The 17324-nt window shown below is 38.7% G+C and overlaps 1 protein-coding gene across 4 annotated transcripts in view; it reads right to left on the bottom strand.

The window, feature by feature from the left end:
• LOC126367294 (uncharacterized) overlaps window positions 1-17324 on the bottom strand; it is a 537003-nt gene that overhangs the window by 262503 nt on the left and 257176 nt on the right. The gene's annotated exons all lie outside the window — the stretch shown is intronic.

The raw sequence follows: 17324 nt of genomic DNA, 5'->3' as shown, positions 1-17324 counted from the left end.
CCAGAGTCATCATCCCCCTAGCATTATTCCGTTTTTCACAGAGTCCGCTTACCTAACCTGAAGGCTTGACAGGTCCGGTTTTTTACAGAAGCGACTGCCTGTCTGACCTTCTAACCCGAGAAGGTCAAGATACCTCCGAAAACGAATTTTTCGGGAATGTGGGTTTCCTCACGATAATCATTTATGATCCAAACACCACAGTGACTAATGAAAATGAATAAAAAGTGAGAATCCAGTGGTAACGCTCCACTTTCAGAGGTTTCAAATATCTGTCCCGGATGACACGCCGTATGTTTGTCTTGAGCTTCCTAGAAGGTACCCTTATAGAACCAAGTGGAAGTTACTACATTTACTTATTTTGTCAAGTTTAGTCGTACCGCAAGCGTAGTCGTTGGGCGGAAGGCAAGAGGGAAACCACTGCCCTATTTTTCCCTAAAAACGCAGCATGGAAATGCTCACCGACAAGAGCGTGGCTCTTAAATTGATGATAAAAATAGCATCAGTAGTGGAAAAAATCTGATCTCAAAATCTTTAAATAGATTCCGAACACAGGTTGGCAGAAGGAAAGAACCTATCTAGGTGGGGTTTTGTGAACGGAGCGGACCTGAGTTGCGAGTGTGGTGTCTCCACAGATGATGGTTCACCTGATGTCCTGCCCCACGTGCCTTGACACCTGTACGCGTGAGAGACTTATGGATGGTACCGAAAATACCATGCGGATGGCACACCGCTACTGGACTGAAAAAAACTGGATATCATCGAAACGACGAGAAGAGAAAATGGAACTATTTTACAAGTAATTCAGTATCTTGTCTGTTTTTGAATTACTTAAGTCTTAGGGGCCTATCTTAATAGGACATTTGGCACTCCATGATGGCGCTACCAATATGCACGAGAACCACACCGCGGGCTTCGACCAATAAACGCAACGAATGCTATCTACATAGACAGACATTGAACGGCTATTGGCTGAAGACCTCGTGCCGCGAGGAAAGTTGTTGTGTTGATTGCGCAAGGAACCTGTTAAAATGTCAAAAGATGTTTTTTTTAAAGTCAATTCAAATATACCTTATTGCAAACAGAATATACAAATATTTATAAAACAAAATAAATAAGAACAGCACAAATAGGCGACCTTATTGCACATATATTTTTTTAGTATCAGTCTAACAAATAAAGTAAAACACATAAAATCAATGGCTCTACGTTTCTGGAAACCAGATCCCTTTATTCCGGCGGACCACGAATTGAAAGCTCCAAACAACGTTAGCACAATGAAATCACGTAACAAAACCGCTAAGTAACAACACGTAAAACAATTTGAGCACTTCGTGCATTTCGTGCGCACCAGCACGAAGTCCGGCCATTTTCGGTTCGTGGTGCGATAGTTTTCAAACTCAGAGACGTATCTAGTTATACTGTACGGGTTGTAAATATAAAAGTTCTATTCGTGCAACTAGGGATCTTCACAAATTGCCGTAAATTGACTAAGATAATTAAACGGAGGCTTTGACTGCCGTTAAAAAACTTTTATTAACATTTCCATCGATATAGGTCGCAATTAATTTACTTACCAACTGCAAATAAGCTTATATTCGCAAGAATATAATGTATATTTTGCCGTTGAAAATATGATGTCTCCATGCATAGACATAGGTCGCGATTAGTTTTCCAACTGCAAATAAGTTTGGATTGCGTTGATTTAGAAGCATCATTTTTGACAGTTTCAAGAGACCCTAGACATAAAAATAAAAATGAAAAGATGGAAATTTAAATGTAAATTTAGATGTAAATTTATTACATACCTCCACGCGTTTCCTAGAAAAAAGGTTTTGACAGACAGACAGACGGACGGACAACAAAGTGATGGTATAAAGGTCTGGTTTGACCTCCGTGGTCCACTGTTTGAGCGTTAGGCTCAAGATCCACAGGTCCCGGGTTCGAATCCCGGCGGGGACGCACCACAAAAATTACTTTGTGATCCCTAGTTTGGTTAGGACATTACAGGCTGATCACCCGATTGTCTGAAAGTAAGATGATCCGAGCTTCGGAAGGCACATTAAGCCGTTGGTGCCGGTTACTACTTACTAATATAAGTACGTAGTCGTTACATGAGCCATGCCAGGGGCCTTTGGCGGCTTAATAATAACCCTGACACCAAGGTTTATAAAGTTGGTAAATAGAAGAAGAAGAGAATGGTTCCGTTTTTCTTTTTGAAGTTTGGAACCCTAAAAACTATTATCGACCCTCATGTACCTTGAGACGTCTCTGTATACTCTCTGCACCTCTGCTAACAACGTTATCCGATTGACAAGATCTATTGTGTTATTTTAAACACAGTTACACAAAACATCATGATGAAAACTACATTCATCGTCTCTCTAGCTTTGTCCCGTTTTAACGGGATCCGCTTACTGACTGACATTATCAGTGCAACACACAGGCCGCTGGGTTTAAAAACTTGAAATTTTGTATTATGGTGGCTTTAACAATGTCCCCACATAGCCCACACACTCCCACAGCACCCACAAACCCACACTCACATAGCTGATAAATGCGTTTCGGAGGTAGGTGAGGTAACTTATATTGTGCTGGTTTTCCCTTAGCGAGTTGGAATGACAGACAGGCAGTCGCTTCTGTAAAATCGGACCTGTCAAATCTCCAGGTTAGGTAGGTCAGGTAAGTGGACCCTGTGAAAACGGGATAAGGCTAGCGTTATCCCTATGCCTAGGGAAATGATGGTTGCGTAGACAAACACTAAGAAGAGGATTTTTGCAAATCAATTCCGCGAAAAACAGCTACATAGTTACATTATTAAAGCCTATAATTGAATCATCATCACCAGCCCATTAACGTCCCCACTGCTGGGGCACGGGCCTTCCCTATGGATGGATAGGGAGATCAGGCCTTAAACCACCACGCGGGCCCAGTACGGATTGGTGGTTACTAACGACTGCTAATGCAGCCAGGACCAACGGCTTAACTTGCCTTCCGAAGCACGGATGAGCTGGAGATAAAAACTTTTTTTTGTGGTCACTCATCCTATGACCGGCCTTTCCGAAAGTTGCTTAACTAATAAGTTGCTTATAATTGAATATCTACTAATATTTTTTCCTCTTTTCAATGTCGTGAAGCAGTTGTTTGTCGCTATAACTAATATTTTGTTGTGTTTTGTTTTGTTTGGTTTTTAGGTTTTGGCGAGAAGAAGAGAGGAATGGCGGTTACTCCACCGACAAAAGCGCAGCTCTTAAATAGAGAGAGATTTTGTCATATCGTGTACATTATTGTGAATCTTAGACTTTCTGTGTGTTGTTTATTGTCTGTTTGTATACTTCCTTCTATCGTGTGGGTTGTGAGGTGGATAACCAACCTCATCAACCCTGGTGTTAGGATTATTATTGAGCCACTAAACGCTCCTGACATGGCTCATGTAACAATTACGTACTTAATATTGTATCAGTGAGTAGTAAACCTTATAAATAACAAAATAAAGATGTTCAAAGTCAATAAAGTCATAACAAAAGCCATTTTATACATCTAGACTAGATATTAACAAAGAACAATTCATTAGAAGTATGTCTGCAATTAAGTCTAGACGCAGCCTACAGCCTAGAGCATATAAGGTGCATAAACCCCTCCCCCCATTATGCTAGGCAGACGGGCAACGTCCTTCCTTTCATCATGCTATACTTCATACAACCTGCACTATAATGAACTGGGAAAAGAAAACCTATTGATCATTTTAATCTATATACATATAACTGCGAAAGGTCACTGACTGACTCACTTACTCATCACGATATCTCAGGAACTACAAGTGCTAGGAGTTTAAAATTTTGCATGGGAATTCCTTTTAGGATATAGGTGCTCACTAAGAATTTTTGAAAAGTTTCAATGGCTTTTGCGAAATTCCATCCAAAGGGGATAAAAGGGGTGGAAAAGTTGTGAGCAGTGGCCCAGTTGGAAGAACGCTTGACTCTCATTATGAGGTCGTAGGTTCGAATCCTACCACGGGCCTAAACTAATGATTTTTAAGAATTTGTTTAAAAAATTGTGTTTGGATTATAAATTATTATCATGTGATGCGGTGAAAGAAAACATCGTGAGGAAACCCACATTCCCGAGAAATGAGTTTCGAAGGTATGTGAGGTATTCCCTTCGCGGGTTTAACGGTCAGACAGGCAGTCGCTTCTGTAAAAACTGGACCTCAAATCGGACGGCTAGGTAAGCGGACCCTGTGAGAAATGGGAAAACGCTAGGAAGATGATGAAGGAGGGTACAAAAACTAAAAAATAACCAAAATTGTTCAGTTACTTGTCTATCGGTGAACTATAATGCCTAAGTTTCAAAGAGGGACTTTCCAAGCTACTATATAGATTTTGTCTTTGTTTTTAGGTATAAATGATGACCCTTTTTATAACACCCAGACACAATTACATCTTCCACCCATTATTATTCTGATTAGAATAAAGAGAAGCAATATAGGTAGCAATGTAATTCTACATCATCATCATCAGCCGTACGACGCCCACTGCTGAGCATACGCCTCCCCCAAGGATCTTCACGACGATCGGTCGATCGATCGATATTTGCTTCTCCTCAGCCATAACACCTTGCGAAATGACGTAAATCAAAAATGTTACATTGACCTTCAACAAGTTTATCCATGATAATTACGTTGAATAAATGATTCTGATTTCTGATTACTACGTTGTATTTTGGAAAAATGATGTACCAGAGTAATGAGAAAACAGATAATTACCACGTTAAACAGTGGCGGATTTACAAATTTGCCGCCAGTAGGCTATTCAATTTTTGCCGCCCCTACTGACCTCTAAAATTCAATACGCTAGTTTAGTTCACAACCAAATTAATTACATTTATTCTGTTAATAAAATTGCAACTTTCGGATTTGTATTCTATCGTCCTCATTACATCGGTTTTTCCCCGTTATTAATATGATTGTGAAGTAAGGGGTAGTTGTGTCAGTTTCTAGATTTTTTTACAGCAGTTGATTTAGTGAAGTGTATACTGCTGAGCTAAAACAGCAGCATGTAAGTACTAATTATCATAATTTATGTCGTCCAAACCGTATCCGGCGACGGTGACTCCTGAATATCTATCCTGGATCGATGTTGTGGTGGGTTCTGATGTGGCTGGCGAAACCCAACTTCGACTTGAAGATCCGGCATACGGCACACAATAAAGCTGGCCTGACGAATTGAGTGTGTGGGTTTTGGTCGAGTCTTCCACATTAAAATTTGGCGCTTTGCGTCGAGATCTTGTAAACACTTCTTTTCAAATAAACGCTCTTGTGAACGGCGCGGCGTCATTCCGGTCTAAGACAAACACAATCCACCCAACTAACTGTTGGTATCTCACATGCCACGAGATTGCGCTTAAGCACGTCTTTGTAACGCAATTCCACTAGAGAGCTCGGAATAGAAAACTGCTTTCGGTAATCTGCTGTCATCCATTCGCAAGACGTAACCGCACCATCTCAGTCGATGCTTTATGATGAGCGCTTCTATCCCGGATAGACCAGCACGACGCAAAACTTCTGTGTTAAGGCCGTTTATACACTCGTTCACAGTGTCGTGCATGAGTTGATTGCCGATGCAGCTTGGATGTCAGGTAAACTGAGAACCGTGTTTATGTATGATGACCATAAGAGTCGTCCATTCTCATACCGGCTACGAAAGATGTCCCAGCACGAGTCGTAATTGTCAGCGCTGATATTCAAATGCTGTACGAGCTTTTCTGGTTCACCTCTCAGTTTAGATTTCAGTAGCTGCACTTTTTACGACTTCGTTAGCATATAAAAATCGCAAAAAGACACCCACTTGTTATAGTTTCCGTTAAACTCGGGTAAGTATATCAATTTTAGGCGTTGTTTTCTGGCGATTAGTGTCTCGACGTTAATTTTAGAAGCCGATTTTCAAAAGCACTTAAGTTAATTCTTGTCCTTAGATGAACTTGCCGTTTAGTTATCTTTCATTTGGACATCAGTTGTAGGGCGTGGTGACATGAGAGATATAGATAGTTTTTCCTTGAACATCTTCTGTCGTGTTTTGTCGTATAAAGCTACCGTTTTCTTGAATGACGTAGTCCATGTCAGGCGTCACGAGTGGTGCAAGTTTCCCGTGATTCATGCTAAACTCAGCCCAGTGAGCCGCCAAAGCCTCTAGACGTTTTTCTAGATAACTGAAATTCTTCCGTTGAACAGTAAACCTTGGCGTAGTTAGAGGTGATTTGCTTGATGTTATCGTAGTTCACCTTCTGTTTCTCGAGGAGTTGATCTATGTTAGTTGCCATCGTGGTGTCAGTTGTTAAAGCTTTGCTGGAAGAAGAACGTGCTAGTTACACAGTGATATGTGCGCTTTCTCAATGCAGTTGGTGAGACCCGCTTGCGGCAGGCCAAAAGCACCGATTCGCTATCACAGTCACTAACACAACATTTCACTATAGTAGCTCGAAGGACCAAACGTTATAAGGGCCAATGCTGGGTTCCGGCTTCAGCGCTCCACCTTCAGTTGTAGTTGTAGGATTTGATCGTTAACTCAAAGATTCGTTTAAGTAGGTTTATTTCTTTATTTGCGCTCGTGGCTAGTACGTATCGTTTACGTTGAGTGACCGTTTCACCAGCGGCGTAGCGTGGGTGTCGGTCGTCCTGGGCGGAAGACAATTTTGCCGCCCTCTTATTTAGATATTTCAATTTACAAATGACCACAGATTTTTTGTTTTAAATTTAATGATGTCTATATTCGTTACGCGCGTTTATTAAAATATGCAAAATTAAATGTATATTTTTCAATTTTTCTGAGAGATTTTCTTAATATTTTTTCCGTAAGAACCTTGTACAGATTATTATTAGAAAACTACAGAAAAAAACATTGCTAAATCGGTCAAGCCGTTTCTATGTTATGTCGTGACAACGGAAAACGGGTTTCATTTTTATATACGGGTTTTTTTTGGGTTGATGAGGTTGGTAATCCACCTCACAACCCACACGATAGAAGAAGATTTTTATATAGATTATAAATTGTGAAATTTTGCCGCCCCCTAAAAACCCGCCCGGGGCGGGCCGCCCCTGCCGCCTCCACTACGCTACGCCGCCGCTGCGTTTCACACTAATAATAATCGAGTGCACAGCGCTACCAAAAGCAGGGCGTAATGTTAGCAAAATATGTTGGGTTGAAGCCCGTACAGACGTATGAATGTACACTGTCCATATACTAAAATATTAAAATTCTTGTCACTTGTTTCTTTATGTACTTACTTATATAATAAGTAATGTCTTTTTTATTTCTGTAAGACAAAAAAAAATTTTGGGCCAAATTTGCCGCCCCCTAAAATCTGCCGCCCTAGGCTTCAGCCTACTCAGCCTACTGGTAAATCCGCCACTGACGTTAAAACAAAACAACGCCATCTATGTGGGATATTGAAATAACACGGGATATTTTAAATATATTTACTCCTTATATTTTAACAAAATCCTCCAACCCGACCGACATTGCACCATCGACTCGCCTTTCTTACTTTTTAAAACTGCCTTACGTCCCATTCATTAACCATCCTCCTTTCATACCATAAACAATCAAATCCCCATTCATTATTCTTCCATAGTATTCTCACTTTCCTACATCTACTTATACGGTCGCTGTTGTAAACAATACGTAGGTAAAGTTTTCGCAAACATTGTAGTTTGTGTATGCCTCCGATGTTAATATTTATTTATTATTATACCGTTTCGGTCTTTTTTGTTTTTAATAATATTTTTTCTATTTATTTTATTATTATTTTTTATATGTTATTGCACTAAGTAATTGTGAGTGGATCATAGCGCCGAGACAAACCCGTGAGGGGTTTAGCGGTGTTATTTTATTCTTTTTTGTTAATTTTTCGTTGTATTCAATAATTAAAAAAAAATATATTGTTTTTTGTGAAAGTAGTTAGGAAAATCCCTCTTTATTTTTATAATAATCCTAGTGAAAATAAATTGTTTCCAATATACTGACGACAAAATGATTCAGTGCTGTAGCTGTAGGTATGTTTATGTATTGAACGAAACTATGTAGACAAATAGTGAAGAATTTTTATAGTGCTATCAAAATCGGTGCTTAGGACGATTTATACTTCAGTCAGAAAATATTACTTGCTGTTTATTGCGAATATCTAGACTCTGGTTTTATTAGACCTTAAAGGATTTTACTGTTTATTAATATTTGTGAAAAGCAAAGTATTTGTAAGAACGTAGAGCCAGGTAGAGATATTCCCTTTTGAATCAAACTAAGTTAGAACCAACTTACCACCCCAAACCTGTATTGGGGTGGATTTCCCTTCGCGGGTTGGAAAGTCAGACAGGCAGTCGCTTCTGTAAAACACCGGACCTGTCAAATTTTCAGGTTAGGTAAGCGGACTTTGTGAAAAACGGGATAATGCTAGGGAGATGATGCCGATGATGATGATGATGATGCTTTCCCCTTGCGACTTTGTCTGCGTGGCCTTCAGTTACCCCGCGAAGCGCGTTTTTCGATACCCTTTTCATCCATCCCCTTAGGGGGCGATTTGTAAATAAAAAGTCCTATATTCTTTCCTAGGTCTCAAACTATCTTATAACTAATTTCATCCAAATCAGTTTAGCGCTTTGAACTTGGTAAGACAGAGACAAAAAAAAAACAAATAAATAAAAAAAAATATTTTAATAAATATTTTTTTTCCTTTCTTTCTTTCTTACAAAGAACTTTTTAATTCGTAATTATTAATAGGGATAGTTCTACTTCCGGCCAAATATTAATACCATCTGCGGCAAATCTACAATAAGTGACGTCAAAAAAAAAAAAGGATAGTTCTATACTAAATTATGCTATTTAATTACTTATCATTGAACTTATCACAAAAGCGCTTACGTGGTTTTCACTAAGCAAGGCGACATAACGCATCTAAACGCAAGTGGAAAGCAACTTATCTTTTTTCAAATGTAACTAAACGCAATCTTCCCTACTTGTACTTTGAGCCAGACAGAACAGACAGTTATTCCACTACTTAGAATACTTCCTAACAACATATCCTAGACATCTCATTCACAAATAGCCCAACCTTGCAATAGAAACGGCACTATGATATGGTAGCATTGCCTCTTTGCTTGTTTAAAACGACAATTGGCTGGCGAGAGCGTCTTGAGTGCGCTTCTTGATTTCAACATGACATGTTATTTGATATTGTCTCTGTTTATTGCTTCAGATAGATAGGATCGTCTGTGAAACGTCTGTAAAGCTGTAATGGGACTGTAAGTGACGGAAGAGACGTATTGCGAAGCTTAAGGCGTCGCGGAAAAAATAGATAGAGTTCTTCTTCTTCTTTGCGAGTCGATGGCGATCGATACTAAATTTTTGCAGACCAATAATTGGCCACACTTACGGCATTGTCAGTGGCTTCGTAAAGGTCTTTAATAGTGCAGGTGTTAGCGCACTTAGGACAGCACAAAAGGTGAGCCATTTCCCTGCATAGGGTCTTTTGTTTGGTCCCGATGAGTTAGAGTTTATAGTTGCGTATTAGGGGTACTTTTTGAGTGCCAATCAAAAATGGTTGGTGGTGGTGAAAAAATTGATTATTTATCATCTTCTTCTTTGCTTATTCCTAGTTTAAATTGGGCCGGCTCTTATAATTTGATGGCGCCAAGACAGTATGTCCTGGGTAGTCGGGTCGGGTGGGTAGACTACGATAACCATTAGCTTGGACATTAAAAAACATTACAAAGCATTAAATTGATTATTAATGCACGGGAAAAAATTATTTCCGAGTTATATATTTTTTACAAATAGTTTCCGTTTGACCACATTCTCACGCGATGGTAACGATGTAGCCTAAAGGTGGTACATATCGTCACAGAAAAGGCAAAATTACGTAAGCGCCAAAATGCAATTTCAAGTCAAAGCAGTTTAAAGTATTTTTGCGATTTTTTATCATAACTTTTTACCCATCTATCCAATTTAGATGACGTGAACGTACATTACATTGTTTTTCATTCTCTATATCTAGCAATACATATTATAATATGGACTGCTATTTTAGGATATATTGGCGTTTATGTAATTTTGCCTTTCCAGTGACGATATGTATTTACTAAAGGATTGTAATAAGGGGAAAAAGTAAACGCGGGGGGAGGGGTCTCTAATAAAGCCACATTGAAATACTTAACGCAAATGTCAAATTGCTATATTGCTTTGATGTGGCCTTTTGAGATCCTCTTATCTAAACAAAGAATATCGATCGAAGTTTGGGCCAATCTCCTAACTTGCGAAAATAAAAGAAGTCTTCCTGTTAAAATATTCATGGGACAATAAGTGGTGTTAGTAAATGCTGTTTAATGGCTCGAGAGGAACATTAAGTATTTTTACTATGGCTATATAAGCCTTCGCTATCTGTTTTATTCGATCGGAAACAGAATTGCTTTTTCAATGGCCTAACCTAATTTTCCTTTTAATGTTATGAATGTAAAACATCGGGGAAGTCATAAAGTAAACAGGATCGGCTATTTTTAGATCAGCAAGAGTTTAAGTAGGAAATAAAATCCTAGAATATTTTATACACCTCTGTCCAACCTTTTGGGGATACAGGCGTGATGAGGCTATCATATGACCCCCCGCTGGGCACAGGTTGAGTCATGGGTGGCCACCGATATATTACAGCAACATATAACTGCTACAATATATTACGTAATACTTTTATCTCTAAAGTAAGATGTGTCGCTGTTTTACTGAAGTATACTTTCGTACGTATTTACTTATACAGACAAAGAATAATCAAAAACATGAGTAGAAATTCGCAAACGCGGTTCCATAATGAAAGGTTAGTGAAAATAATATTTATAAGCTCGGATATTACCTCCTAATTCTTCATACTACTTTTATCAGCTCATAAAATTCTGGTTCTCCCAATTTATCTGAGACGCGGAATCGTTTTATCGCACGCAACCGCAAAGGGCCTGTTCTGAAAAATGATTCACATCATCTACGTACATTATTTTTCGCTTTTGTTTACACTATCCCTTCTTCGCTTTTTTCATAATTTATGTGGACATTTTTAACCTTTGACAAGGAGGAGAATGGTCGTTTTGAGCCGGGATGGGTAGTAATGGAAATTTTATGGCGGTTTTTTATACAGTTTCTTCGTTGTTGGAAGGTGAACGGTTGAATGGAAGCCTGAATGTGTAAGTAGGTGGCGAAAATGAGATGTATTGTTGATGGTATAACATAAAACATCAACGTTTGAATAAGGGTTTTGGGTGGTGTCACATACTACTCAACCAGTCATATACTAAAGAGAACTTCGCGAAGAAATATATTGATAATTAATTTATCGAAATCAGTGGTTGAAATACAAATACTTATAGCTTTGTATTTCAACAAAATATTTATAAACTTTTTATTAACTATAATTAAACAGAACGACCAGTTCAGTGCAATCAGTGATTATATTTCAATAAAATATCATTTTACAATCGTCTCAATGCGCGGTAACAATTATATCTGTCAAAGTACGTAAGCTAGTGTTGTGACCTTCATTAGCATAGTGATGTACCTATCGGTCGATATTAGGTCGATCGATTCTTTTCTATCTAACAGTAGGTATGTTCTGTGTGTTTATTTCTGTATAATTGTACTTCATCTTCTTCTATCGTGAGGGTTGTGAGGTAAATTACCAACCCCATAAACCCTGGTCATTATTGAGCCGCCAAAGGACCCTGACATGGCTCATGTAACGACTACTACATACATCAGTAAGTAATAACCGGGACCAACCGCTACTGAACCACTGATGAGCGACTGTTCACCACTGAAGATTGTCTAGAGACAGATTCTTGAATGAATGTAGCATACTCCGTCATTGCGGTGTAGTCGCTTTTGGGCTAAGAGCCAACACTGTTCCCAAACTTTTCAACGGCTTAAAGGCATTCAAAGACTGCTGACTTGCACCAAGTCGAGATCGATAGCTCTGCGTCAGTGAATGATATCAAACGCTTACGTTGAGTAGGTAATCTAATCATGGAACCTGTTTGTTTTATCATAAGTGACAATCCACGCGTTGCAGAATCTCCTTGGGTATTTCCTCCTTTTTTGACCTAACTCATTGCAGAGTTGGATGGCATTAAATACTTGGTCGGACAAATGGAATAGTTTCGGCGTCTGGAGATAGGTCACTTAATTATGAGTTCAACAAGCTTTAGTTTAAGTACCTTGGTATAGATAATTTTTGATGCGACTTTTTTATCTGGATTTAAGTAAGTAGTCGTTACATGAGCCATGTTAGGGGCCTTTGGCGGCTCAGTAGTAACCCTGACACCAGGGTTGACGGGGTTGGTAATCCACCTCACAACCCACACGATAGAAGAAGATGTTTATAAATAGATTGCAGTATAACCAGTCAGAGCCCCTCCACTAAACAGTCCCTACACCTCAACTAATCGATACAACACTTCTACTTAAGCAATTTGTGTATTCAGAACCCATATCTCCAAAACTGATTGACAAGTGAAAGGTTGCTATTGGCAACTATGCTCGGCTCATTTGCTAGGTATTTCATTACCTCTGTCTGGCGCAGAATCTCTTGACGAAGGCCCGACCCGAAACTGGGCAAGTTACCCTACCACGTTAAGGAACAAAATTCAACCGTATTCCAAAGCGAGTAGGGTAAATGTGCCAGTTGTCGACTTTTACTGCGTAAATTTGAAACTTGTACTCCTGATTCGGAGTTCAATCGCGCGAATTTCAGTCATACGGGTTATATTATAAGGGATGTGGTAAGTGAGATGGTAAGTTTGCAGGCTTGAGAAGATATCAGGTAGTGTTTACGTTAAAACGTTTGGGGTATGTTCCCGATATGACCTCTATTAAACTGGCGTTTAAATTCAAAGTGTAGATTAATGGGTGAGTTTTAGTTTATGACGTTTTAAACGAAGGCCGCGAAGCTGTCACTTTGCTTATCTTTATTATGGCAACACTGTATTATGAATTTATGATGGTAAGTGGGCAAATATTTGATACGTAGTCATTTATGTCCAATCTGGTGTTATCCGTGTAGTTTATTTATGTAATTCGTTAGAAGTTCGTTCATTTGTTATTATTCACATTTTGATAAGTTCAGCCATTCAACGATTACGTAGAACACGTAGAAAGTGTAATTAATGATGTTGTAATTAGTAACTACCAAATTTGTTTACGAAATAATTATAATTACCCGCCTCAGTAAGTTATGTATTTATATAATCGTCTTAATTCTTGGAAACACCATCTCATTTTCTCATCCGCCAAAAAAGAAAGGAACGGATGATTGAATTAATGAATAATCTGGGCTAATCAGAGAGGCAACTCAGTGATATGCAACCCATTTGGATGTTATGTCATCTTAATTCTGTTGGGTGATTGGCCAATGTAAAATTTTGAGAGGGCTGTTTTTTATGCCAAAAATTGATGTGTGTGTTTGTTCCATACATTTTATACCTGTCGATTACGCGTTCCTTCTTTTTCAGCTTTTTAAAAGAATCAATACCAATGTATATATACCAGTATGTATACGAAGTAGGGAATACAATCCCGATCTCGCGGGATCCCGACCGGGATCAATCCCGAAGCATAATATGACGAGATCTCATTCGACATTGACGTGAGTTATATTTTTTGTTTTGATTAGGCTGATTTCCAAAGAAAACTTAATTCCTTAGTAATATTGAAGAATAAAGGTTATTTTTTTCTTTCAAAAAATATTTTGTTTTAATTAACCTTACTATCATCACAAAGAAGCAGTTTTCATCGTTTTCAGCCATCCTAACTTTACATATTTTTATGAACTAGACGAGATCCCGAAAATTTTCGGGATCTCGCGGGATTGATATTTCATATTCCATGGGATCTTGAATTTGCGATCTCGAGTCGGGATTGCATTCCCTAATACGAAGTCTATGAAGAAAAAATCACATAATAACAACCCCCAAACACATTCCCATCCTCATATATTATTCTCTATTACAAGGCTACAATCTTTTCACACATGACATGCTTCTTTCAAATCAGTAGGTACATGACGTCGGAGGTAATCAGTTGGAAACTATTTCTATTCAGACGCTTCAAATTTTACACAAAAAAACGTCCAGGGAAGGCTTTCGGGCCCTGACCAGTTAACACAGACCTCTGGCACTCTATGAAGGATCTCTTCAAAGTATTAGGATTTAAGGTACAGAGGGGAGGTGAAAAGGTCAGGTTATGATGGTTTGCGACACAACGGTGCCCATTCAACCATTCTTTCCACGTGATTTGACATGTCATTGGCAAGTCTACGTATGGATAAGTTGGAAAAAATAGACAAAATAGAAGATTGATTCTGAATTATGAATGTTATTTTCCTTATTATGGTTCGATGTTGTAAGATATTGAACTCACAAAGAGAAAATTAAATTAAAAAAAATCTGACTCAGACGGGACTTGAACCCGCAGTTCTTGGTTACATAGACAGGAAGAGGACCCGGTGGTGTAATGGTTAACACGCTTGTTCCGGCTTGACAAATTTGCAAGAGCTGCCGGTCCCATCCGAGTCAGTTTCTTTTTTTCGATTTAATTTTCTCTTTGTGAGTTTCTTCCTTAACCACGGGTGAATGCTATAAAAAGAAAAAAACTTTTAACTTTTGACTAGTGAGAAACTATTAGAGTGAATACCATAGTATATCGCTTCTGATATACTTACTTTTAATGTAAATAGCGGCGGAAGGCAAGAAGGAACCCACTGTGGGTTTCCTCACAATGTTTTCCTTCAACGCTGAGCACAATACAAATACACTTTATTGCACCAAAATAAAATAAAAAAATACAAAAAAGACTCTTAACTAATTACAAAAAGTAGTAGTCATAATCATTTACGTATATGATCCAAACATGAATTCGAAACAAATTCGCCAATAAATTGGTTTAGGCCTGTGCTGGATTCGAACCTGCGACCTCGAACTGCGAGGCAAGCAAGTTCTATCAACTGGGCTACCACGGCTGTGATGTGAATGTAAATAACGAACATAATTAATTTCTTCTGCAATTGGCAAACTCTAGAATTTCCTGAACATTCTAGAATGATTATTTCAAGACCGTGGTAGCGGCGAACGGAACCGGTCTAGACTGTTATCATACACCGTCTGAGGATAAATTTCACAGCAATATGTCTGCTCTGGAGGAAATTGATCAGTAAGAGTACCCAATACTACACTATACAGAGTGTAAGTGACATCGTAACGAAAACATTGAGGGATCATTCAGACTACGATTGAGTTGATCAAAAGTAAAGAATTGAAAATAATTTAAAAAACTGAAAACAAAAAAAAACATGAATTTTGCGACGGAAAACCACTTGATATTAACTCAGAATCATGTTCTGAATCATCCCGCTCAGTATTTGTTACGGTGTCACTAAAACCCATACTTACTACTATGGCCACCTGTATATGTACTTGCACGGGGTGTTAGTGATATCGTAACGATTACTGAGAGGGATGATTCAGCTCATTATTCTGAGTTAATTATCAAGTGGAATTTTCTATCGAAAAAGTATAGAATTGAAAATAATTAAAAAAAAAAACTAAAAAAGTAGAGAGAATTTTGCGACGGACAATTCCACTTAATATTAAGTCATGGTCTGAACCATCCCCCGTAGTATACGTTATGATGTCACTCTTCTTCTTCTATCGTGTGGATTGTGAGGTGAATGACCAACCCCATCAACCCCATTGCGGACCCACCATACCACTAGCCCTACCCCTGGTAGTAGGGTGGGTCCCAAACCATACCACCATCATGCCATCAAGTAATAGTGTTGTTATTAAAAATTAAAACATTATTAAAACAAAAGTTTTGACAGGGTTAGGGTTATTACAGGGTTATTACTGAGCCGCCAAAGGCCCCTGACATGACTCATGTAACGACTACGTACTTACATCAGTAAGTAATAACCGGCACCAACGGCTTAACGTGCCTTCCGAAGCACGGATCATCTTACTTTTTGGACAATCAGGTGATCAGCCTGTAATGTCCTAACCAAACTAGGGATCAAAAAGTGATTTTTGTGATTTGTCCCCACCGGGATTCGAACCCGGGACCTCCGGATCGTGAGCACAACGCTCAACCACTGAACTATGGAGGCCGTTGATGTCACTGACACCCTGTATACATAGATAGGCAGGGCTTAGAGGTGAACTAAATAAATAAATAAATTATTGTAGCATAAAGCGGCGACCACAATGGATCTTACAGGTTACAGTGATATAGTGCATAATAATATTAAATACCTAAATAAACTGACCATAAATTAAAAAAAAATAAAATAAACGAAATCATCATTAACTTAGCTAAACTAAAACAATTTCAAAGTAACTTCTTATAACTTTTTATAAAAAAAAAAAAACATTTTTGCACGGTACCTATTTATCTCAAAAGTGATAACTTTACGGAAACAATTTCTTTTTCAACGTCAAACGTATACCAATTCAATTTATCACACCTCTTTTATTACAGTTTTCTTTCTCATCTAAACTACTACTAGGGAGTGGAATTCTCTGCCGTCTTCTGTATTTACGAATGCATATACCCGGGTGCTTTCAAAGCCAGAGTGAACAGGCACCTTCTGGGCGAGCTCGCTCCATCTTAGGCCTCGTCAATGCCTTCGGGCAAGTCTGGGGTCAAGAGCAAAGTCATCAAAGGTAAAAAAACAAGTAGTAGGTACCTCAAATCGACGTCAACATCTATATCATACCACATAGAGGTAAAGTAATGCGATAAAAACATAAATCTGTCAGTTTCAGAAGTGCTGATTCACGCTAATAAATTTTAGGAAACTGAATGACACCCCTCTATTGGCACGTTCAACGGAGCAATAGGAATATTGAGGGGATCACAAATTTGAGATAAACCCCTGTCCCTTAAGGTGGCACCATCGATTATTGAGTGTGTATTCGTTTAGTCAGCGTCTGTGATTTTCTGTTTTAATACAATAGGATGTGGATAAGCTGGTTGTGATCATATTTCCGGAATTCGATTCCGACTATCCTTCTTCTATCGTGTGAGTTGTGAGGTGGATTACCAACCTCATCAACTCTAGTTTTAGGGTTATTATTGAGTTGTCAAATGCCCCTGACGTGACGTACATCAAGTAAGTAGTATCCGGGACCAACGGCTTACCGTGCCTTCCGAAGCACGGATCATCTTACTTCTGGACGATCAGGTGATTCAAGCCTGTAAAGTCCTTACCAAACAAAGGACAGTCTCACAAAGTGATCACACACTCACGCA

This window comes from Pectinophora gossypiella, chromosome 6 (assembly GCF_024362695.1).
Source record: "Pectinophora gossypiella chromosome 6, ilPecGoss1.1, whole genome shotgun sequence".
Lineage (NCBI taxonomy): Eukaryota > Metazoa > Arthropoda > Insecta > Lepidoptera > Gelechiidae > Pectinophora > Pectinophora gossypiella.
Note: the sequence above shows the minus strand (reverse complement) of the source record. Positions and strands in the feature narration are given on the sequence as shown.